Source organism: Schistocerca serialis, chromosome 3 (genome assembly GCF_023864345.2).
Source record: "Schistocerca serialis cubense isolate TAMUIC-IGC-003099 chromosome 3, iqSchSeri2.2, whole genome shotgun sequence".
Classification (NCBI taxonomy): Eukaryota; Metazoa; Arthropoda; class Insecta; order Orthoptera; family Acrididae; genus Schistocerca; species Schistocerca serialis.
In genome coordinates, this window is record NC_064640.1 from 679,461,054 (window position 1) to 679,473,944 (window position 12,891).

The 12,891-nt window shown below is 36.9% G+C and overlaps 1 protein-coding gene across 5 annotated transcripts in view; it reads right to left on the reverse strand.

Annotated features, from left to right (window-relative positions):
- Window positions 1-12,891, reverse strand: part of LOC126470559 (uncharacterized) — a 63,807-nt gene that overhangs the window by 30,875 nt on the left and 20,041 nt on the right. The window contains exon 3 of one of the 5 annotated variants that reach the window (XR_007586241.1): window positions 752-1,417. The exons of the other annotated variants lie outside the window; for them this stretch is intronic. The gene's annotated coding sequence lies outside the window, so the exon portion shown is untranslated. Of the gene's footprint in view, window positions 1-751; window positions 1,418-12,891 lie in introns of those variants that run through there. 5 annotated transcript variants of the gene reach the window in all.

The following is a 12,891-nucleotide window of genomic DNA, read 5'->3' on the forward strand; positions in this document are numbered from 1 at the left end:
ACTATGTTGACTCAGGGGCCTGCCCTATCCCTCCTCTACTGACACAACTATAGGCTGCCTGTGATGAAGTAATTACTATATAAAGATTTTTATTTCTCGTGTAGTTGCTGGTGTGATCACATCACCATGCTGCAGGTGCAAATTAGTATAGTCAGGACTCAGATGAACCTGCAATAACATTCACATAAATCAAATCTTCTATTTAAAAACAATTGTTCTATATCAGATACTTTTCACTAACAATGAGTAGACTCATGGACAATTTGGATGTTTAATATTGAATTACACTCATGGGAAAAATTTGCGATATTGTGAAATAAAGGAAACGTCCATATATCAATGTTCCAATGACACAATAATCTCTGGTATCAATGTCATCTTTCATGTACTTTTGTAATGAAAGTATTTAACAATATACCTTTTCTTGAGTACATAAGCATTTAAATAATTCACTTCAAATGCTACCATTAACTGCACCTCATCAGTACAGTTACAAAACTCACAATAAGCTCGTGTAAGTTCTTTAAAATTGCCTAAGTGTCATTAATAATTCCATTCAGTTCACTCGGCATAGCTGATATACACAGAATTCACAACCATAGTAATATCATTCACGGATTTTCCTCTAACCATCAAGTCACTATTAAGATGGTTAAACAAGGATTAACAGTTCATAAAACTTCATTAGAGTTCAATACATATTGAATACTGAAGTGTAAAATAATGTATAAATAATCACTATATTAACTGTCAGAGATATTGCTGCAAAATGGTTCAAATGGCTCTAAGCACTATGGGACTTGACATCTGAGGTCATCAGTCCCCTAGACTTAGAACTACTTAAACCAAACTAACATAAGGACATCACACACATCCATGCCCAAGGCAGGATTCGAACTTGCGACCATAGCAGCAGTGCAGTTCTGAACTGAAGTGCCTAGAACTGCTCGGCCACAGTGGCCAGCAGATATTGCTACACTTCCAGTCTTATTCTGTGTATAGTAACATTTTTTGTCATTTAACTCAGTTGAAGCTTCTAACAAACTCCCTGAGTTATAAAAATAGTCATTTATAGTTGCCTGGCTAATCTTCATGCAACTAGAAAGTCTCAAAATTAAGACTTCTGTATCAACCAATTCTCTCAACTGAACTATCTTACTGTGTCTGCTCAGAACTTATTATGTACAATCAATCACCAGCACATATAGATCTGATATATCACAACTTTTTAATGTTAACAGTTTGACATCAGATACTAAAGTGATACAATTTTATGTTCATTTATTAGCAAGACATTTTTAATAATTAAATTCAGTCTTGACAATGTCTTCCAGGTCATCTGCCACCAGCTCAGCTGGCCAGTGGATGGACCCCTACAGCACCTGCTGCGTCATCAGAACAGCACTGGAACATCTTGCTGAACAGGATCATGGGTCATGAAACACATACAAAACAAACATTTTCAGTACACTTACTCACATAATACCTATAATACAAAATTATAACATATATTCCTACTTGGCTTATGTCACTCAGTGGAACATATAAGTGTTTGTCACAATATACCATAAATACTTCACACTAGCTGAGATACTTCAGTTTTAAACTAAATAACAGTTAATAGTTTATGTTGGATGATTAAGCATCTTGCTCCATTTTATGGCTTTATTTGACTACACAGGTTATGTCATCTCATACTCATTTGCATTACTATATCTTAACTCTTTTACTCACAGCATTTGAGCTTTTATTTTATTTATTTATTTATTTATTTATTTATTCATCTGTGGAACAATAAATATTGTATGGATGTCGTCAGTTTACAACACATGAGCGCACATTTACATTTACAATGAAACAGGTTTCTTATATTTTGTGTAGTTTTTATAACTAGTCATACACACATTTATAATTACATAATATTTTGGTGATAATGTCATATGTTGCTAATAATCTACATCTATGTTAAATATTCTTTTACAGTATAACAACTTTTACTTACTAGAAAGGTTTTAAGCTTTTGTCTGAAAGTGAGGGGCTCATTTATTTCTTTAATTTCTTGTGGTAATTTGTTATACAGTTTTATCCCATTATAAAATATGCTTTTTTGTGTCTTTGCCTTGTTCTTTCTATCTAGATGGAGGTGGTGACAAGCTCTTGTTTCATGGTCATGTATTAGGCTGTTTGTGTTGTACATGTTGAGATTTTTCTTAATGAACATTATGTTCTGAAACATATACTCACAAGAAACAGTTAGAATTCCTAGCTTTCTAAATAATTCTAGACAGTGGGCCCTGTTGTTGCTGTTTGTTATTATCCTTATGGCTCTTTTTTGTACTTTGAACACAGTTTGTATGTTACTGGCACTTGTTCCCCAAAACATGATCCCATAGCTGAGGACTGAGTGTAGATATCCGTAATATGTTATTTTAAGACAGGTATTATTGCATACCGGTGCAAGGATTCTAAGAGCATAGCATGCTGTGGATAATTTCTTTGCCAAAATGTTTACATGGTTTGTCCATTTCAGTTGGCTGTCTACATTCATCCCTAAGAATTTGGTACTTGTTACACATTCTAATTCATTATTATTAACTTTTATTCTAGTGGCATTGTGTTTTTTGTTCAATTGGAAGTTAATATAGTTAGTTTTCTTTACATTTAGGGTTACTTTATTTTTTAATGACCAGTTGTGGACATCATTGAGACCCTCGTTTGCTCTTTCTGACAGTTGTGTTGGATTTTCACCTGTTATTACTATGTTGCTGTCATCAGCAAAAAGTATTTTTATTCCATGTCTGATACTTTGTCGGAAGTCGTTAATGTATATAAGAAACAATATTGGGCCTAATACACTTCCCTGTGGGACGCCTATATTCACATTTTCTGGGTCAGACAGGTGTTTTATAAGGGAATTGTTTGAAACTTGTGATATCTCAACTCGTTGAACTCTGTTTTCCAAGTATGATTTGAACCACTCCTTTGTCACACCTCTTATTCCTATTTGCCCTAATTTATGAAGTAAGATTTTCTGGTCAACTGTATCAAAGGCCTTGGACAAGTCTAAAAAGATACCACTTACATTTTCACCTTTGTCCAGTGCTTCTAAAATTACTTTAGTGAACTGTGCTATAGCAGATTGTGTGCCTTTTCTGGGCCTAAAACCAAATTGGTCATTGGAAAGAAGATTATATTTATTCAGGTAATTTAGCAGTCTCTTTTTGACTAGTATTTCTATTATTTTAGAAATGATAGACAGTATAGAGATCGCCCTGTAGTTCTCTACATTTTACACATCTCTGTTTTTAAGGATAGGTATAACTTTTGCTTGTTTTAGGTGCTCCAGAAAGTATCCAGATTTGAAAGATTCATTAATTATATCTGTTAATGGGCCCTTTATGGAGTCTATACAATCTTTAATTACGCAGACTGGGATTTCATCAAGTCCTACTGAAGTTTTATATTTTAGTTGGTGTACTACTAGTGCCACTTCCCTTTCTGTAGTTGGCAAGAGCACCATTGAGTTTGTTGGCTGGTTCTGAGTAGGTAAATCATACGTATCTGGAAATTTCTGCTGTAATTTTTTTGCAATACTACTGAAATATGAGTTTACAAAATCAGCTAATTTTTTAGGGTTACCTACTGGTACATCTTTGTTTTTAATATGTGAATTGAGGTCCTTTTTAGCAGAGTTAGATGTACCTCCATATGGCCACCACTTCCTCATTGTACTACCTTACAGTTCCTTTATGTCACTAGGATGTATTAACCATTACTGTTTCATTAACATGAAGACTTATTATTTTTAGGTGCATTAGCATTGCTTTGTGTATTATGTTTGCCATAGTACAATAAATAATTACACGCTTTGTTATTCCCTAACAATACTAAATCTAGTTTTGTAATTATCTTTTACATACATGATTAAATAATAGCATCTTATTATTGTTTGTAAATATTAAGCTATTTTAAATTATAGCGGTCTTCCCACTGACTGACATTCCCTTAAACTATCTGCCTTTTTATTAGTGTTACATAATTGATGAACATTCACATTTTCTTTTATCCAAAGGTCATCTTGTGCTTCTACAGTAGTGTTTGGTGAAACAGATGACTTGTCATATTATCCATCACATGATCATCTTCCATGCTCTATTAGGATTCATAGATCCATAGTTTTATTTACTAGGTTCTATAAAGTGTAGTTAAACCTTTGTTTTTTATTATACAGGAATAAAACTTGACAGCAAAATTTATGATAGACAGATAGTTATCTGTGACTTACTGTCAATGCCCACCGTATGCTATCACTTGTATTGTTAGCATCTCTCTCAAGCAGGGCTATTAGTTTCCCACTGGATAATAATACATTTACCCCCTTTACCTTGTCCTGAGAGAACATGTAAGACATTACTTCCCCTCACATTGTCAGCCTCAAACTACTACTTAACTATTTTCTCTTCATGATATTAACAGAGCTCCATTTTTTGGTCCTATTTTAAGCATGTTCAATGCTAGATACACAGGAACATTTAATAATACATCCTATGCGGTAATGTGACCCCCCAGTATCATATTACCAACAGCTCTACATGAACAGAAGGGCCAGTGACAACATTACATATGAATATGTTAATCAGGTCTGTCTACCATACAGCCCTGGTGCTAAGTACCTAAACTTAGAGATTACAACTTCAGTAGATCAATAATACTATGCTGCCCGTGGGCTAATAGGATATTTTAAAATCATTTCCTTCCACCACTTAATTTGAGACGTACTTATTTATGGACTACTTCAATTATACCTGCTACTTACTTAAGGTTACTGATTTATATACTTCTGTACTTGTTATCATAGATGTTTACAGCATCATGGTTCTTTTGTTAAAACGAACATTAGCAATTATTATTGTTCTATACTTGGGGTCTCAACGGTACTTACTACTTACTGTTTCTGTCTACATTTCTACCTGATCATTCAATTACTATGTAGCAGCTAGTTCACCATGTTGTATCCAAGATAATCTACTACAACTCTATGCATTCCTTTTCCCTCATTAGTTGTCACTAGGGTCAATTGTTTTTAACTTGCAACTTCTTCATACATCTACTACTATAGTATTTCCAGGCAGTTAGCTTATTTTAGATGCTTCTTTAAGGTCAACATTACTTATAGTTCCTCATGATACTTACATATCTTTGATATATTATATAAGCCTTTTATTTATCCATTGTTTGGGTCCCACAGCACAACTGCTTTGGGAGGGGGTACTTCTAACATCTCCTATGGCACTTGGAAAAGCTGAAAGAATTTCCAAATTTCTTTACATAATTTGGAAATTCATCCACTGGTCTGAACCATCATTTTATCTCCTACTTTAAAACTAAACACTAGTGCTACTTCATTATGTTTCCTTAATCAGCAACACCACTGTGTTCATTCTCTACCATGCTGAAGTCACATTCACTTGAGCTTTTTGTCTGACAGGTAGTCAAACAAGGATAAAAATGGCTCTCCTACAAACTCCTTTCCTATAATGTCCATGGGCACTAATCCTGTACTGATATGAGATATTTCCTTCAATATGTTCTCAAATTCAGGGACAAGGTCCATCCACGGAATATGTCGTTCAGAGCAATGCATCCTGTGAAGCCTTTCCTATGAAGTCTTGCATGATACATGCTGTTGGGTTACTTTGTGGATAATATTTCAAAATCATTACATGTTTGAAGTCATATCTTTCCAACAACTCCTTAAAGTCCTTGCTAACAACTTGGCTAACATTATCAGACAAAATCCATTTTTAAACACCATTTACCAAGTAATCCTTTCCTATACATCATACCACACTTTTGGTGGTAACTACTTTTAACAGACATAGCCACACCTATTTAGACCAACATACACTCGTGACAAATATATATTATAATTTTATTGGCCACCCAGTTTCCTTCTCTCACTCATAGCTTGAACATGATTTAAAATCTTCTGTACTAATTTACTCATGTTCTTGAAGTAATGATACTTAATCTTCCTACAATTTAGATGCCATTCAAAGAAATTTCTGAATCCACTACAACTTCCATAATATGGATTTGGGTCAAGTAATTTTAAAGCCACCTTTTGTTGTTCACCTTTTGATCAAAACTTCTCTTTGAACTGTTGGTATAAATCTTCCAACTACGAAACTAATCTGCGTGTACAACTTCCTATTCAGAGACTTCTTTTTCTAAATGACCCACTGCAAATCTAACTCTCCTCTTATCAGCCCATGAGGTTGGTATTGTGTTCTCAAATGCTCTCAGGAAAATAATAGGAGGTATATCACTCTCAGGTTTAAAATTTTGAATTGATTTGCTAAAGGCTCTCTGCTTTCTATGCAGAACTCTTTCCACAAGTCTAAAGCAGAAGTAATAGATGGTTGTTCCATGCAACTATACCACAGTCACATTCTATTACCTCCCCCATTTAAACCATTTCCTACTGTTCTTTACAACCCATGTACCTTACAGGTTAGCCATATGATAGGCCAAAGTGATGGTTTTCTGTTACATATGGGCAAGACCATCTGACCATTCATATTTGATACAACATCTCTGACTTTAACTAACTGCCTTATCACTTTTATTTGTTTGTTTAGGTGCACCTGAACTTATAGCAAACTGTAAGCCCTCACTAACCTTATTTTGTTACAACTCAGCAATCCTCCTTCCATCTAATTATACCTTCTTCCTTACAGCTTTGATTTATTCATGTTATTGATCAATTTTCCTTCATCAAATTTGAAAAGTTTTCTTCCTGTTTTTTTTCTGAAGGCCTAACTCCACTTTTTTAACTGATTCAATAAGCCCATCTTGGACTAATTCTAATTTATCACACATATCCTTTTGGATTTCTTTACTTTCATTATCTAGATCAGCAAGTAAAGTGATTCTTAAATTAGATACCTCTGTAGTCAATATTTGAATTTCCTGGTGTAACTGGTCTTTTTCAGCCTGAGATTCATAAAAATGATCTTTGAGTTTTTACTGATTTCATTCATTTGAACCATTACCGCTTGCCTTAACTTGTGGTTATCATTTCTAAGTTCCTTAGTATCCTTTTTAAGTCACTGTCAATACCTTTTAATTTCTGTTACATCATTTTTAGATGACCTATTATCTTTTCTTAATTATCAGCTACTTTTGTCAAATTACTTCTTTAAATCTTTTAACATTTGGTACACTTCACCATCCATTCTTAACTCACTGGATTAAAATACTGTGTTATAAAGAAACACTTATTATACGCACCTTACAACGCTTCTCCTAAATGACTCACAGTTAAACACCTTATATATTCCACTGGCTCACGGCAGTGTGATGACCTCAAGTGGATCTCCGTCAACAATGCCCCTGGATGCTTGCCATCTGTACCCAGTTACTGGAAACCTGGCTGTAACTGCTACCAGTCTGCACCTGTACAAATTCAATACATGCAGATGCAAAAGGCCTTTTTGACATTCACTGAACTCTTCTTGTTCCTAATCTTCCAACATTGATCAAACGATCATATAAATCTCCCCGGTCTGCTTCCTTTGCAGTTGCGGCAACCGGGTCGACACAATGCACTGGTCCTCTTCTCTGGATGTCAACTACAGGCCGCCTGTGATGAATTAATTAATGGATCAGGAAGTTTATTTCTCATATAATTGCTAGTGTGAATACTTGTCACCATGCCACAGATGCAATTTGTAGTATAACTAGAACTCAGAAGAACCCACAATAATGTTTGTATAAGTCAAATCTTTTTCTATTTAAATATGATTCTTCTATAACATATCCTTTTCGCTAACTAGGAGTAGACTCACAGACAATTTGGACACATTGGGGTGAATTACATTCATGGGAAAAGTTCACAATATCGTGAAACAAAGGAAGACTCCATATATTGATGTTCCAATGACACAATAATCTCTAGTGTCAATTTCCTCTTTCATGCACTTCTGTAATGAAAGTATTTAATGATATACCTTTTCTTGAGTGGATATGTGTTTAAACAACTCACTTCCAAAAGACACTATTAACTGCACCTCATCAAGACAGTTTAAGTATCAGTGTCCACGTCAGCTATGAATCAGAGTCAAATATAACACTCTTGTTTATAATTCAGGAGGATTCTTTCAAAAGTCAATAAATGCTTGATTGTTTAAAATTTAGATTTTTTAAGTTACAAATCAAGTTTGTTGCCATGGATGATATGTTCAAAGGATTTTGGCAAAATCTCATATTTGCTGTTGTTATAGGCTGTTGGAACCTATGAGTTTTTCCAAAACTTGACATTTTCTCTCAGGCAATTAAAGCAAAAGTATGTTTGTAGGTTTTCCTTGTTAATATACTTGTTGAAAGTCTCTCTTGGGCATGCAGCCAGATTGATTGATCATTGTTGAATGAATTGTCTATGGTGGAATGTGCTACCATCATGAGATTATTCCTACCGACTGAAATCCTGGATCATTGGGTGCAGTATACATATGTCTGTCATCTCCCACCTCCACTGACCCATGTAATGGACCACACAATGTTCTGGCTGCAGTGATGGGGGTAGCTTGAACTGTGGTCTCAGTCTGAACACCACCTCCACCATGCTCATTTTTCTGTTTACACTGTGTTTAGTGAATTTCCACTACCTGAGCCCATCCTTGACTAAGTTGAAATCCCTGTCCTTGTTGATGAGGTCCTCGTGTAGCTGGATTTCATTAGCATCCTTGCATACACATTCCTAACAATAGGATGTGTTGTGCAGAACTTTGTATCTTTGTTTTGAATTTTACTGTTGGTTTCAAGGCAATGTTCAGCAACTGCTGATTTTGTGGACTGCCCAAGGTCAGTGTGCCATTTGTGTTACATGCACCGTTCTTCAATTGTGTGAATAGTTTGTCCGACATATGCATTCCTGCACTCACATGGTATGTAACATACTCCAGATTTCTGGAGTCTCAGTTATTTTTTACTGTCCCTAAAAGGGACTAGGTCTTTGCCAGCAGGTTGTATACACAATTGAAGAAATGTGCATGGAACACAAACTGTACACCAGCCTCCAACAGCCCACAAAATCAGCAACTGCTGAACATTGCCTTGAAACCAACTACAAAATGAAATTCAAAGATAAAAAAAATTATGCACAACACACCCCACTATTGGGACTGTGTATACAGGGAGGCTACTGAACTGTGGCTATGAAAACCTCATCAACAAGGACAATGGATTTCAACTCAGTCAAGCATGGGCTCTGGCACTGAAAATTATCAAAACACAGCAGAAATGGAACACTGATCATGGCAAAGGTGGAGTGCAGACTGTGGACCCCAACTCAAATCCTGAGCTCAAGCTATTTCCACCACCAAGGCTGGCATGTCATGTGGTCCATATGTGGGGTCAGTGAAGGGGTGAGTGAACTGGTATATATATATTGCACCCACTGGTCCAGGATGTCAGTCAGCAAGAGTAACCTGATGATGATGGCACATTACACCATCAAAAATTCATTCTACAATGATCAATCAATCTGGCTGCATACCTAAGAGACTTTGAAGCAACATATTTGCTGGAAAAACCTAAAAACACACATTAGTTTCCTCTATGGGAAGGAAATGCTGCAGCAACTCAAAAAGCTTGATATGCTCCAAAACAAGAAACAATGCCTTTTGAGTGTACTTGCCTTTTTGAAAATGTGCTTTTTTGATATTATACATCGTATCCAGACACCAGTAGCAAACCGAATTACCAGAGGACCCAGCCTAGCTCCAGTGCACGAACTGATCAGACACACGTGGCACCAGCTTGACTCCATAAAATGCAAGCTCTTTGCCCTACATTTAGAATGGTCACCTCCATTACCTGGAAGTGAGTTGAATGTTCACCTGGGTGCAAGCAGGGGGTACAAAAAAAGGCATCTATGAAACAGTCTTCATAATTCAACTGACTGTCAACAAAACAGCCAAAACAAGATACTAGATGATCCATAATGAATTTTGCAGGGAAAACCACCAATAATGCTGCCTTGTCTGTCCTTAAGAAAGGCTTAAACTGTGCCCCTATGGCAGCAGCATTAACTGCCACAGATATCATCATAGGGGTGGAACAAGTTGCGTCCACTCCACCACCAAATATGGTGGAGGAGATACAGTGGAAAATGTGCTGTACTTTCGCCAGGTCTGCACCACCAAGGTATAATATCTCCAGATGGGAAAGTGCTGCACAGCATTCTTTGCGTGATGATCCGTGGCAGAATACAAAGAGAAAATATACAAATTCCTAGATGACGTAGCTTACAAGACTATGACGACATATTCTACCAGTCGGATGCAACGCAAGACAATTAACTTTACTGAAGTCTCACCCTCTTGGGTGAAGAAACTTTGGCCACATGCTGCTGCACCATCTAGTCTCTATGGGCTTCCAAAGGTACACAAAGAGGGTACACCTCTTAGACCAGTAGTGAGTACAATTAGAGTGCCAATGTACCAGCTTGCAAACACTTGATGTTAGTTTTGAGCCTGTTGGTTGGCAAACGTGAGCACCACATCAAGAACTCAGCTCAGTTTGTGGTATGTGTATGGAAACTGAGATAGGCCAGCTCAGATCTCATGGTCAGATTCAATGTTGTGTCATTTTTCACCAGAGTGTCACTCAAGGAGTTGCTGGAACATGTTGCAAAGAAATTTGGGCTCTCATTTACAAAACTTTTCAGTTTTCTGCTCAAGTCCACATATTTTCTTTCTGATGGACATTACTATGATCAGACCAATGGCATGACAGTGGTTAGTTCTCTGTCACCTGTGGTGGCCAATATATACATGGAAGACTTTGAGGACAAGGCACTAGACTCAGCAGCATTAAAACCAACATTTACAGATATGTTGATGATATATTCATCATCTGGCCTCATGGGAAAGATGAGTTTCATTTTTTCTTACAACACCTGAACTATATACACAACCAAATTCATTTCACCTAGGAGTTGGAGCAAAACAGTCAGTTGTCATCCTTGGAAGTTCTGGTACAGAGAAAACTGGGCAGAATATTGGGACACAGCATCTATTGGAACAACACCCACACACAACAGTACCTTCACGCTTTCAGCTGTCATCACCCATCACAAAGGGAAGGAGTGCTAAACAGGTTGGTCCACAAAGCTTGTGAGATCTCTGACTAATAAAGCCTTAAACCAGGACTAAATTACTTCAGGGATATGTACCTGCAAAACAGCTATAGTGACCACCATGTCTGATACACCTTCAAGCCAAAGGTCACACCACAGCCAACACCCAATGAAGAACAGCTGAAAAAGAGAGCCATCAATTCATACACAAACAACATATGCAGAAAAATTGGTAAAATTTTATAATGACAAAATATCAAATGTATGTACCACCCACCAGCAATAACCAAATCCCTTTTAAGCACAGTAAAAGATGACCCGTGACTCTGGAAATCTGGAGTCTATTACGTAGTGAGTGCGGGAATGCATATGTCGGACAAAATATTCATACAATTGAAGAAAGACATGGGACACAAATGGCACACCGACCTCCAGTAGCCCACAAAATTAGCAATTGCTGAATGTTGCCTTGAAACCAATCATAAAATGAAATACAAAGATCCAAAAAAAATTTTGCGCAACGCATCCCACTATTGGGACTGTGTATATAAGCAGAGCATTGAAATCTGATTACATGAGAACCACATCAAAAAGGCCAATGGATTTCAACTTTGTCAAGAATGGGCTCTGGCACTGAAAATTCTCCAGATGCAGTGGAAACAGAATACTAAACATGGCAAAGTGGAGTGCAGACTGTGGACCACAACCCAACTCCCGAGGGCAAGCTACCCCCATCAAAGTGGCCAGCACATCGCACAGTCCATACATGGTGTCAATGCAGAGGGGAGATGACTGGTATATATATTGCACCCACTGGTCCACAATGTCTGTTAGCAGGAATAACCTGATGATGATGACACATTACATTGAAAATTCATTCTACAATGATCCATCAATCCAGCTGCATGTCTGAGAGACTTTCTACCAAAGGAAAAGTCGATAAACACAAACTGTGCTTTGATTCTGAGAGACCTGATGGAGAAATAACAGTATAGGATGTCACTGCCAACTGAAAAAGGAGGGGGCGGGGGGTGAGAAGAAGAAGAAACCATGCACTGTAGGCAAGCACTTGCCAACAGAACTAAACACAGAAATAAATTACTGGTTCAATGAACAACATTAACTCCTTACTACTGCTCAGTTTGAGCCAGCTTTGTCAGGGAGAATGAACATCAAGAAAGAAGCAAGAAGGAAGAATACTGTATTGATGAAGAGCAGCATAAGGGAAAAAGATGGCCAGACAGTATCTGTATGGGCTGCAACATTTCAAGCAACATCACGAATGTCTAAATACAGACTCTCAAAAAGAACAAGATTTGGAGAAATACAATGATACAAAAAAAAAAAAAAAATTGTGCAATGCATCCCACTATTGGGACTGTGTAATAATAAACCACATGCTGCACAAACTTCATGCAAAAAATTCTGAGCAATAATGAAGGAGAAAAACCCAAATATGGTTAAAGTAGGTTTTGATATACAAAAGAATCAGCCAGTACCAAAGCTCTCCATAGGTGCAGTAATCTATTCAAAACAGGATTGGTTATGCAATTTGTGCATTATGATTCATTCCCGAGCACATACGAAGAGCAGGACTGCTTTTTACATATGGCTTGAAACAGAAGGACTGAAAGGATGCAACCAAGAAGTAGCCTCTGCTATACTGGACTTTCTCAAACTCCGATGTATCCAAGCCAGAAAATGGTCCGAATGAAATTCATTTATTTTCTAATTTCTGTACCAGTCAA